The sequence below is a fragment of the Bombina bombina genome, chromosome 1, assembly GCF_027579735.1.
Source record: "Bombina bombina isolate aBomBom1 chromosome 1, aBomBom1.pri, whole genome shotgun sequence".
In the NCBI taxonomy this organism is placed as follows: domain Eukaryota; kingdom Metazoa; phylum Chordata; class Amphibia; order Anura; family Bombinatoridae; genus Bombina; species Bombina bombina.
The window spans coordinates 565798335-565811546 of NC_069499.1; the positions used below are offsets into that span (position 1 = coordinate 565798335).

The following is a 13212-nucleotide window of genomic DNA, read 5'->3' on the forward strand; positions in this document are numbered from 1 at the left end:
CCTCCTTAACCAATATGGCGTTACATTGGCTTCCAAATTCCAGTCTCACTAACATAAATCTTCAGTGGGCGTGAACCCAAACTCTCGTCCCCTCCAGCGCTATTGTCATCTTCTTTAGCCGGGCACGCGCTCTGGGCAGGCTCAGGCTGGGTAAATAGGGTTTTGTTAGCTGATTGGCTGATGTCAGGCGCGCGTCTTTGACTGTAGGAGGTGAGAGAGATTGATGCGTGTGACCGGCTTGAGAGTGCACAACACCGAGCTACTGACAGGAGGCACGGAGCACAGGTTCTCACAAGTAGAAATCAGGCACCGGCTAATCAGATTACAAGACGGGCAACTGTAGCAATCTGACAGATTTTGTTCGCAGCATCTTTTAAGCGGAAGAAACCAGCATCAAGGGACTCACGGAGTGCAGCTCATTAATCATTCCGTGAGCATCAGGAGGTGAGCACCGCTTGGAGGGGCAGCTTCACACAGGCCAATGAGAGGACGAGAGCACACATCCCTCTGCTTAATTCAGACGTGCAATATACATTTTTTCTGTAATCTTAATGCTTTATTGATATAGTGTATATGTTATATGGGGCAGCACTGTCTGAACTTAAATTGCAAGCGCTACAGACTCGCATTTGCAAGGTTCACGCACACAAAACCAGTTTAAGCTGAATGCACACAATGGTCACTTAATTCATAGATGTAGGAGGTCTTTGGGTGCTCAAACCCCCAGATTACATTGTTAAAAAAATGTGCTGTGTTTACTGGCAAGTCCAAGGAGAGATTGTCTGTCATAACGCTTTATGTGTACATGTTCTCATGTGTTATATTCCTCTATATATAGAAAGAACCATATTAAATAGAAAAATGAAATAACTTATAGTTTACATTACTAGAGGAAAGTTGCTGCAATACTAGGTTCAATTTATGAATGGTGGTTAAAGGCTGTGGAAGGTTAATGTAATATTTATCCTGCCTAATGTGGGCTACCTGAATCCATTGCTCATAACATTATTCCTAGAGTGGTGCTGTTTGCATCTTTCCTGGCTCTTGGGATTTGTCCAACAAGACATTGGTATCCTCTTCTAGAGATAAGACAGTAGGCAGTGAATGGTGCAGGGTGATGTGGTTACTAGAGGTGAATTATATAGTTATAGATTCATTTTAGTTCTTTGACTTTGAAAGAGTTGGACCTTTTGTTAGCTTTAAGCCATTGTGAAGCAGTTAAGGGCGGGAGTAGATATTGGGTTTCATGGGTAATGCTTTTTTGTTTTCTGATATTGTTATTTACAATATTTTGTATCCTAACTGGAGCCTCTGGGATTAGGTGTACTCTGGTCATCTGTAAACCTTACTTTTCTAATGGTTTAGGAATGTGTTTGGCACATTTGTTGTGTTAACATATTATTTAAATAAAATTTTAAATCTTGTTTTTTTATTTAGAATGCTTTCCTTCTGTACCCTAACAAATTCCATGTATTTAATAGATTGCATCTACTATATGTTCCCAATATGCCTGAAAACAAAATGTACAAGGTAATTTTAGACCTTTAATGTGTCTGCTTACATCTGTTTAATATATTTATTAATTTGTGGTTTAGTTTGACATCTATTTAAAACTTTGTGTCCTTTGGAAGATGTTAACTTTGATGCTGCAAGGGCACATTGGTAATTAAGCTGGTGGCAACAATGTGAGCAGACATAGATTTATTGGTGAGCAATCTCTGTTGGCTTGAAGGAATTGTGCTGCATAAAAAGAGCTGGCTGCAGTATTGTTCCCCCCCCCCCTTCCCCCACCCACAGATCCTGTCATTAGAAAGCTGATCACAGCATCCTTTAGCACCCTGCAAACATGCCTGTCAACAGCTCATATGTAGTGTTAACCAATTTTGCAGTGTCCATCTTAGATAGAAAAAATGTGGCTTGAACCAGTCGATTGCATACACATTCTATAGTGAAGATACTGTAAATTCCTTGATATCCTACATTTAAAATGTTGATCATTTTATAGGTTTATATATGTTTTATATATTGGTATATTTTGGTTACTGTGACATTATTTTTGTTTACAGTATAAATATACTTGCCAAAGTTTCTTATATGCATGCTGTGTATTAAACAATGCATTTTGGAAAAACAAAGATCATTCTAACCCAATTATAACATAGTCTGTGTTTGTATTTTCTATCGCTTTATGCCTGCTTGACATAATGAATGCTTTTTACTATGCTTTGTGCTGTTTAAGCTCAAAACCGCATTATGAAGCCCAACTTTATAATGATAAAGTGGTAGAATAGAGATTCAGACCTATTTGAATTTTCCCCACTGTTTTGATGTCTGATTTTTTTTATTTTTTATTTTATTTATATTGCCACAGTGTTGAGAAAGCTGAGAAAACAGAGTAGCTTATCTGTAGATCCTGTAGCTATATTTGTATTAGTAGTTGCCCAGACAACAAGTCTAGTGGATTTTGAATGGTAAATTTGCCATTTCTCCTTCAGATTTTTGAGGTTATGGGACGTACTTGGTTGCTTTTTGTGTTTAGCAGCACACAGCTTTATAAAAACAATAGAGGTGAAACCACTATGCCTATCCTAGATAAAGGCTAAAACACGCTACAGTGCTTCAACTCAGGAGTGAATAAAATGGATTCAATAATTTATCAAGTGAGACGGGCTGAATAAGGATGTATTCATAGGCCTATATTAAATTATAAACTCAATAAGTAAATTATTAAGCACCATTAACTTGCAAATGTATCATATTTTATTGTTTTATATCAATTTAGATAAGAAGTTTACAGACCTAAAATTGCTCAAGTTTGTGGGGGAAAATTGGATGGACTACAGGGTTTAAAGGGTCAAAATCCCTAAAATAACAGCTATTGAATTTCGCTTGCGGCACATGCAACAAAACAAAATGTACCTTTGATGCCTTTGAACTGAGCTCTCATGTAGCTAAATATTTTAATTTAATAAACAAAATCTTAAAAGTTGGCAAGAAATCTGTAAAATATTGATTGACAAATTTCTTAAGTAAGACAATCTTAGCTCCAAGATTATTATTATTATTGGCTGATACCATGGCACATAGAAAATGCGCTTCTGGCCCAGGCTTTATACAAGGCAAGTGTGGGGTACAGCCATACCTCTACTGCTTGACACAAGTACCTGCGTGTGCACATGCTGAACTTCCTTCATTAAATTCCCTGCATGCAGTGCTGACAGAAGCAACATACTGTCAGCGGGTGACCATGGCCCAAGGACAAATACAAAGGGTTAGCTGATTGTGTTTTGAGCAATCAAGGGGTTAAATCACAGCTTAGTATTGTGCTGTAATGCTATAACCATATAATTGTCCTAGTTTGTTTCAGTCATTCATAGGGTTAGGTTACTGCTGAGAGTTTTGTTATTTTACCCTTTTAAAAGCATATATGTGTTCTGAGTAGTCAACTGGTGAGTGTTTTTGACATTTTAAGAAGTTAAATCATAGCTGCTTGTGCGTCTGGGTAATCGGAGGGTTAAATCAGTGCTGTTTGTGTTGCTGTCAGCCATATAGTTAAATCAAGTTGTGTTAAAGATAACCAAGCGGTTAAATTATTGATGGGGGGGGGGGGGAAATCTAATATGCGTGGCCTTACAGTATAAAAACAGAAGAAAACAAATCTGGTTCTTGGATTCTAAAATTTGTAGAGCCCTGGATTATTCTACATATAATTTTGTTTTGTTTTTTAATCTTTGCTTGGCTCTTTAGATTTGTTTAGCTGGCTCCTCTATTTTTTTGGCACACTCCTATGTCTGCAAATTTATCAAGCCCATCTTCAAAAGTGTAATGTTTATCGATTTAACAAATACTTCTATTCACAACTCCTAAAATGTTCTTCTGCCAAAATTTTTAATGGAATGAATCAAATTTAAAAAAAAAAACACCGGTTGAACAGATCCTTTTAAAGAGCTCTATATCAGAGGCTACAAATTTACATATTAAAATTTAAACTGAGGAGCCAATCAAACCTTAGAGAAGGCAACCACATACAATTGTAGGAGTGAATGAAACATTAGCTAGATGAGAGAGAGAGATGTCAATCTGTTGAAAAGCTATGTGCCCAAAGTGAAATTTTAGTAGCTTTGACTCTGGCTCCTGGAATTTGTCAAGCTTTTACTTATACTGTTTGTTACATACTAGAGTGTCAGAAGATTGTGAGCAAAATAATTCACAACAAGTCAATAAATACAGAAACACGTTAACATGAGCTGCAGAACAAGGATACTTCTATTGTTCTCAATGAAAAAGTACAAGCTACTATTTAAGACTGAACTCAAATATTAATGTATAGGCCATCCCCGCAGGCATTACAAGTTCGCAAGCAGTGAACCTATCCTCCTGCAATCGCCACTTGTGATGTTTGTTTCATTGCATGGCGAAATGTAAAATTGCACAAAAAGATTCTTGTGCGATGCCGCCCGCTGCTCCAGCACAACCAATTGCTCTAGACCAGGGAGCGTCACTCACCCCGAACAAGCAAGTGTTGGGGTGATTGATCTCGACACTTCTGAGGTGAAGAGGAAAAAAATAAGTTTCTACTTCTTAAAGAGATGTTAGTCTGTTTCATTTTTGTAATAAAAAAACACTAAGCAGTTACAAACATCTCTACCAAAAAAAAAAATGGCTAAGCACAGTTCTAGGCATTCCTGCCAATTTCTTTTTTGCAAATATGTGTATATATATATATATATATATATATATATATATATATATATATATATATATATATATATATATATATATATATATATATATATATATATATATATATATATATATATATATATATATATATATATTCACAGAATTTATGTATTTGTACCATGTCTAATATTTTGATTATTTTGCTTGCTTCACGTCCAACAAAGGATGCTGCACTCTGTAATAGTCTAGGTTTTATACAAAATAAATGCAGATAATAAATATTGAAGAAAAAAAAATGCTATTAATTAACTAACTTTGAAAATCCTCGAGTGTTATTTATCAAATTGTCTTTTCAGAAGCCATTTAGGGACATGTTAATGAGCATGGGCACAAATTAAATAATTATGATGAGAGTTCTGAAGTCTGCAGAAGGCATCTCAGTTTTTCTGGCGATAATCGGAAAGCATATTTTTATCCTAAATTACAGGAAAAGATAGCAAAAATTATATTAAACCTTTTTATGGTGAACTAAGTTTTGTGTTTAATGACCCTTTTAATTTCTTGATCATAACGTTTTGGAAAAGTTGACAGAAGGATAGTGTTGGACAAGGTGAGAGAAGGGTTGAGGGTTGGAGTGAAAGGGTGATGGAGAGAGGGTGGGAGAAGGTTTAAATGGACAGTATACACTAATTTTCATTTAACTGCATGTAATAGAAACTACTTTAAAGAATAATATGCACAGATACTGATCTAAAATCCAGTATAAAACGTTTACAAAACTTACTTAAAAGCTTCCAGTTTAGCTCTGTTTAAATGGTTAACGGAACACCCACTGCAAGTGGGAAAAAAGCAAACACCCCCCTTCCTTTGCATATGAAAAGACCCTTTACACAAACAGAAGGAAGCTGGAGTAGGTATATGTCTGTATTCTCCTAAAACTTTGGGGCCTGGTTAGGAGTCTGAAAATCAGAGCAATGTTATTAAAAAAATTAGCAAAACTATCCATTTAAAAAAAAAACAAACTGTATGGGCTATATAAATTGACCCATCTACAAAACATGTATGCAAAGAAAAATCTAGTGTATAATGTCCCTTTTAATAGAGAGGTTGGTTAGAGGGGGAGTGTAGAGGAGGAATAAGGTGACTGGGGCCATGTGGGGGAAAATACATTGGCAGAGGGATATTGTGAGGGAGGAGGTTGGGAATGAAAATATAAGAAAGTGTTGGAAAGGAGGAGGGAGAAGGTGGCCGTAGCATACTAATATAAATCTTCACTGTTATTATCGGTTATTTGTAGAGCGCCAACAGATTCCGCAGCGCTATAAACAAAGGGGGAGTACAAAATAAAACAATTATAGGGTAGAGGGCCCTGCCAAGAGTTGCACTGTTGTAGTCAGCTCTTAAGAAGGTGATCTACAAACAGCTGGACTTTTAGGCTTACATGCTAAGGGGGTTCAGGGAATTGCAGTGGAGGAGAGGAACTGGTATTAGGAAAGGTTAGCGTAGGTTGTATGCGTTACTGAACAGTAGAGTCTTTAGGGAGCACTTGAAGCTTTTAAAACTAGAAGAGAGTCTTGTGGAGCGAGGCAGAGAGTTCCACAAGATGGGAGCCAGTCGGAGAAGTCCTGTAAACGGGAGTGTGATGAGGTGACAAGAGAGGAGGAGAGTAGGAGGTCATGAGCAGAGCGAAGGGGACGGGAGGGAGAGTATCTGGAGACAAGGTCTGAGATGTAGGGGGGAGCAGTGCAGTTGAGGGCTTTGTATGTAAGAGTGAGAGTTTTGTGTTTGATCCTAGAGGTAAGAGGAAGCCAGTGAAGGGATTGGCAGAGAGGCGCAGCAGATGAAGAGCAACGTGTAAGGAAGATGAGTCTGGCAGAGGCATTCATTATGGATTGTAAAGGAGCTAGGCGGCAGGTGGGGAGACCAGAGAGGACAGAGTTGCAGTAATCAAGGCGGGAAAGAATGAGATAGTGGATTAAAATCTTAGTTGTCTTGTGTAAGGAAGTGTCTAATTTTAGAGATGGTTTTTTTTAAGGTGGAAGCGGCAGGCTGTAGCCAAGGACTGAATGTGAGGAGTGAAGGAAAGATCTGAGTCAAATGTGACCCCAAGACATCGGGCATGCGGGGTAGGGGTAATGATGGAGTTGTCGACAGTTATAGAGATATTGGGGGTGGAGATTTTGGAAGAAGGGGGTAAAATGAGGAGCTCAGTTTTGGAGAGATTTAGCTCGAGGTAGTGAGAGGACATCCAGGAAGAGATGTGAGAAAGACAGTTAGTGACACGGGTTACCAAGGAAGGAGATAGGTCTGGTACAGAGAAGTAGATTTGGGTGTCATCGGCATACAAATGATATTGGGAACCTAGTGATGACGTATAGATTGAGAAGAGAAGGGGACAGAGGACAGAGCCTTGCAGTACTCCAACAGAAAGTGGTGACGGGGCAGAGGAGGCCCCAGAGAAGGCTACACTGAAGGTACAGTTTGACAGGTAGGAAGAGAGCCATGAAAGGGCTGTGTCACAGATGCCGAAGGATTGGAGGGTTTGGAGCAAAAGAGGGTCGTCGATAGTGTCAAAGGCTGCAGACATATCAAGGACGATAAGCAGAGAGAAGTGGCCTTTTGATTTAGCTGTAAGTAGGTCGTTGGTGACCTTAACAATAGCTGTCTCTGTGGAGTGATAGGGACGAAATCCAGATTGCAGCGGGTCAAGAAGGGAGTTTAACGTAAGGAAATGGGATAGGCGTGCATATACTAGTTTTTCGAGAAGCTTTGAAGTAAGAGGGAGGAGGGAAATAGGGCGGTAGTTGGATGGGGAGGTAGGATCAAAGGAAGGTTTTTTGAGGATAGGTGTGACCTGTGCATGTTTCATCGATGAGGGAAATGTACCAGTGCTGAGGGAGAGGTTGAAAATGTGTGTTAGTATAGGGGTAAGGGTAGCAGAGAGAGAGGAGCAGCTGTGAAGGGATAGGGTCAAGGGGACAGGTAGTGAGGTGAGAGCGCAGTATAAGTGCCGAAACTTCTTCCTCAGTAACAGGGGAGAATTAACTAAGTTTCAGGTTATGAGGGTTGTGGTTGAGTGAGAGTATTTGAGGGGGGGGAGAGAATGGAATTATGTTGAGAGCTGTCTCTTTAAATGTCTACTCCGTGTGCATTAGATATCCGTCCTAATTGGGACTGCACAGTGTTTAATGCACATGTATTAAAGTGAAGGTAAAGTCAAAGTCCTTATTACAAATAATTAGAGAGATGATGTAAAATAAATATAAGTTTAATTTATCAATTTTTTATAAAACATAAATTAGCTGTGATATCATCTAATGTTTTTGTATTCTAATCAGCTTTCCGATAAACAACCCGTACATTTTTTTTTTTTTTCTAAATTACTATCACGTGCCTCTTAGATCCAATTGATTTTCTGGCCGTTAGTCGGCCGTCAAATTTCGTCATAAACATCCTGGTTTGCTTGCGTGACAATTTATCCTCCGCAATTTGCAAGCCCGCGCGTCCTCGTTTCGCGCATGCGCATTATAAATTTTGGGTTTTAGTCATTGAAGGAGCTGCCGGTCCATCAATGATGCGCGGTTAATCCGTGCTCGATGTGCACGAGTATGCTAAACACGTATTGAGCGGGTGCGACCGCTCTATACGTCAGTGTGTCATAAACCAGGAAATGGAGCGTGGGAGGAGATTATTCAAGGAACGGTAGGAGAAATAAAGTTATAAATTGAACAAAATAGATCATTTTTTATTAATAAAAAACCTAGCGACTACATTTGGGTTAATAACGGCAACATAAAAACGATTGCTGGTTACAATAACTTTACCTTCACTTTAATGTTTATATAAAAGCAGGATTTTTATGATTATGTGTGTTTGCATCACCTACAATTGTTAATTTTATAGTTTTTTATTTTTTAGCATATGTCTGTCTTATGTTTAAAACACATACTAATCAGTATTTTTAAAGGAACGTTTACTTTAAAATTGTTTATTGAACAATTGGAGCCCCAGGATAGTTTGCAGTGGAATGTCCCTTTAACACAACTCATGTACTCTCTTTCTGTCTTCAGTATTTTCATGCTCTTCTTTTTTTCCTGAGTGATTCATACCTCTGTAATCCATCTTTTTACCACTCATCATTCACATTAATCTTCTCTTGCTTTTAAACAGTATTGATTGTTCTCTATCTTGTTGTGTTATGTGCTAATATTTTAGTGGAAACATCAATTTTGTGTATCAGTTGTCCAGTTAGAAACCTACATACTTTCCTTACTGCATTTATTTAAAAAACACATTTTAAACTACACGTTTAAATGGTTTCCCATGGGGGGGGGGGAACCACAGCTTTTGAATGATTAGTATTTTGGGTGTAGTTTTCTATCTTTGGTTATAAATAACGGAGAAACGTTACATTTTAATTCATTTTTTTAAAGAAGTTATTTCAAAAATATATATAGCTGAGCTAATTTTATTTTGGTGCTAAAAATAACTAGCATATTTCTCTCAAGTTGAATATGATAGCACTTTACGCAGGAGTAGATGCTTCATAACCTTTGCGTTAATATTAAGCCACTACTTTGAGAAAGATAGAATCTTTAAATTGTTCAACCTGTTCTTTTCCATTTTCATCACCCTACGTTTTCTGAAGTCTCCGTCTAGATCACTGCTTTTCAAACCTGTCCTCAGGCTTCCCTAACAGGCCAGATTTTCAGGATTACCTTGGATGAGAGCAGGTAAAATAACCATGTTTACTGATCAGCTAATTATTTCACCTGTGCTTTAATTCAGATATCCTCAAAATCTGTCCTCTTAGAGGATGCCTGAGGACAGGTTTGAAAATCTGTAGTCCAGAACAAGGCTGCTTTCTGCACCATTTACCTTTCTTTTGCTACTGGATAGACTCATTTTGCCTGGATGCATTGCTCTGGTCTGTTTCCATTCATGTGGACTGCAAGGGTTCTCTGATGCTTCCTGGAGGTTTTTTTCTTTTTCATTTTATTTTATACATATATGTCCCCTTTGCACATATACACATACTCACTACACACATACATACATACATACATACATGCACTACACACACACACACACACACACACACACACACACACACACACATATATATGCACACTGCACTACATACACCATAAACACCCCCCCCCCCACACACACATGTATACATACATGCACACTGCATTACATACATACATACATACATACATACTGCACTACACACACACACATACATTCATGCACACTGCACTACACGCACCATAAACGCACACTTGAACATTTACTTTGGAAATACCACACAAAAAAAAAAACTTACAATACACCCTCACCAAAAAAGATGGTCAAAAAAGGCCTAATACCTGTGTGGGGCAGCAGAATTTTGAGTGCCTAGGGCAGCACAAAACCTAAATACACTGCTGATATGAAGTAATTCAGACTTTTATACTTTCCTGGACCTCACAACTCACAAGAGGTTGCAGTTGATTGAAAATGCATTTGCTGTGTTGCATTTTGACACAGTTATTGTTCTGGGCCAGTCTACCATTGAACTCCTTGGTCATTTCTTCATTTTACCTTTTTATGAAAAAAACATTTTGTTTTGTGACCATTCCTTTCAGCCTAACCACAGTAAAACGTATTCATAGATTTTTTTTTGTAGCCTAATCCCTACATTGTGGCTGGTAGAGGAGCGCTTATTTTGATCACATGGTCATAATGACTCCCTCAAGCAGGCTGGCATTGGCCCACTTAACCTCTGTTCTAAGTTATTCCCAATATTACATTTTGATGCTCAACATTTTGAAAAGCTCCCTGGTGTCGTCGTCCTCCACTTCTTGCGAGTCTCTCTGGTCTTGTCACTCATGACAGGCTCAGTTGGGCCCACTCAACCCTTCTATCAGGCTTACAGACAAGAAAGAACTTTAGTTCTTTGGTATGCGCATTGGAAGTTTGTCCATTTTCTCAGTTTTTATATGCATCCTTTACTGTTTATTTCTCCATCATTGGAACTTGCTTGAAAATTTTAGATCACTATGCTTTTTGTCCACAATGCAGACTCCTGTCGGTGGTGCTATGAGACTCGGCTCTCAGTGAGTCTCTGCTTCTGACGGTCAGTCTTCAAAACTAATAGACTCTTAGGATGCGGAGCCAAAGTAGTTGAGGGGCGTGATCACCCAGGTTGGTTATGCTTCTCATCATTCTGCTATAACTCAATACATTCTACATCTCACTGATTCATTAACAGCATTAACAAACCTGTTATGAGTTAAAATGCCAAGATTCTGACCTAGGCAGAGTTGCGTTTTTTAGCCCTACCAGGATTCTACAACGGCTCTCACATATTCCATCCTGCAGATAGGTTTCTTCAACTTCCATGTTTTTTAGATGTCAAAAAATGCTGTGTACTTTATTGCCACCATATGAATCTTCAGAATTCTGGTCTATGCTTCCTTAAATGGTCTTTGTAAATGAACTAGCCTTCCCTTGGAACTTTCTCCTAGCCTTTGTTTTCCCACCTATTGTTATGAGAGAGAAGAGAAAAAAAAAAAATTAATAATTAGGACTGAGCATTTAGCGCCGGATTTCTATATATATATATATATATATATATATATATATATATATATATATATATATATATATATATATATATATATATATATATATTGTGCAAAAGTCTTAGGCCACCATTAGATTTGTTGTTTTAGCACGTGACCATATATTTAACCAGAAAATACTGGATATTTGTGTGCAGTATTAAAAAAAACAGCTTCTATAGCAGTGTTTTTCAACCAGTGTGCCGTGAGAGATCCTCAGGTGTGCCACGGCAGACTGACAACAGTGTGACATATTTTTTAAACTTTGCTTGTTTTTTACTCCCAGTGCAGGGGTAGTTTGTAGGAGGCATAGCATAACAGCACAATACATACAGTATGTGTGTGTTTGTGTGTATGTGTATATATATATATATATGCTGTATTAGGCTACAATGTGTGCATTTTTTTAAAATTGGGATGGTGGTGTGCCACATGATTTTTTAATGTAAAAAAGTGTGCCACGGCAAAAAAAAGGTTAAAAATCACTGTTCTATAGGCTAAAGTGTCAAGTATTTAGTGACTTCCCTTTACACTTGAGCAATAGCAGGAACCTGGCTCTTGTAAACCTAAATAAAATGGAATCCTAATTAATGTCTTTGCTAACACCTGTATTTCTCTTACTATTTCATGTAAAAATGACTGCTGTAAAAAAGGTCTATTATACAAGGTTTGTGCAAGATATGCTTGAGCATTACATACACATGTTATGAGTTTAATTCATTGGAAGCTTGCTAATAAGACCAACTTGTAATCACATCATTCCATTAAATATGCCAAAGATCACAGAATTTGACAGACATAAAATCATACTTTTGCATCAGCAAGGCGACTCTCAAAGGGAAATCGGCAAACAAACTTGATACTCAAGATGTGATATTCAAGCTGTTATAAAGAAATTTGAAGAATTAGAGTTCACGGACAAAAAAGGATTGGAAGGCCAAGAAAACTTTCATAATCTGATGAGATGTTTATCTGAGTTTCTTCTTTGAGAGACCGGAAGAAGTCCAGCAAGGACCTGACTCAGCATCTGGCAGCTTTATGCGGATGCCAAGTTGACCCTTCTACAGTCCAAAGAAGCTTGATCAGGAATGGTCTTTGTGGAAGGGTAGCAGTCAAGAAACAGCTTTTTTAGAAGAGGAACAGGGTGAAAAAGCTAAGATTTGCTAAACCTCACTCTTTTCCACTAATCTTTATTCAAATATTTGTATTATGGAGTGACAAATCCAAGTTTGAAGTTTTTGTGTCCAATCGTCGACAATTTGTGAGCAGAAGAGTTAGACAGAAATGGAAGAATGAGTTCTTGCAGCCTTCAGTGGAACATGGTGAAGGGTCTGTCCTGGTTAGGGGCTGCATTTCTGCCAGTGGTGTTGACGATATTGTCCGAATTGATGGAATCAAGAATCATGAAAAGTACAGACAGGTTTTAATTCAGATTGGGAATGGTTTTATTTTTCAGCATGATAACGATCCCTAGTACACTACTAATACATACACACATACATTATTATACTTTATTTATGAAGCACCATCATATTCCGCAGTGCTGTCCATGTATACAGTTCATTTTAAATAAAACAATAATATAAAACTTCTAAGAGACCGGACAGAATTTACAAACACATACAGGAGGAATCGAGGGCCCTATTCCTGTGGGAACTTATACACCACACACACACACACACACACACACACACACACACACACAATGGGGACAAAGCAAATTTGATAATAGAAGTAAATTGGAAACCTTTTATTAAATTGAATGCTCTGTCTGAATTGCAAAATTAAAATGTGTTATCACTAAGTATTGAAATTTTGATTATACATAGCGGATTCAACTAGCAAAATCAGCTATTTCAATTGACAAAATAAAGGTAAAATTAATTATTTGTAATGTAATGCCCTCCAGCAAGTAAAGTGG

General features: G+C 37.8%; 1 protein-coding gene across 2 annotated transcripts in view; it reads left to right on the top strand.

The window, feature by feature from the left end:
* The first annotated feature begins 241 nt into the window (after positions 1 to 241).
* The window catches only part of ADARB1 (adenosine deaminase RNA specific B1), a 226061-nt gene continuing 213090 nt past the window's right edge, over positions 242 to 13212 (top strand). For both annotated transcript variants that reach the window (XM_053698773.1, XM_053698774.1), the window contains exon 1: positions 242 to 444. The gene's annotated coding sequence lies outside the window, so the exon portion shown is untranslated. The remainder of the gene's footprint in view (positions 445 to 13212) is intronic.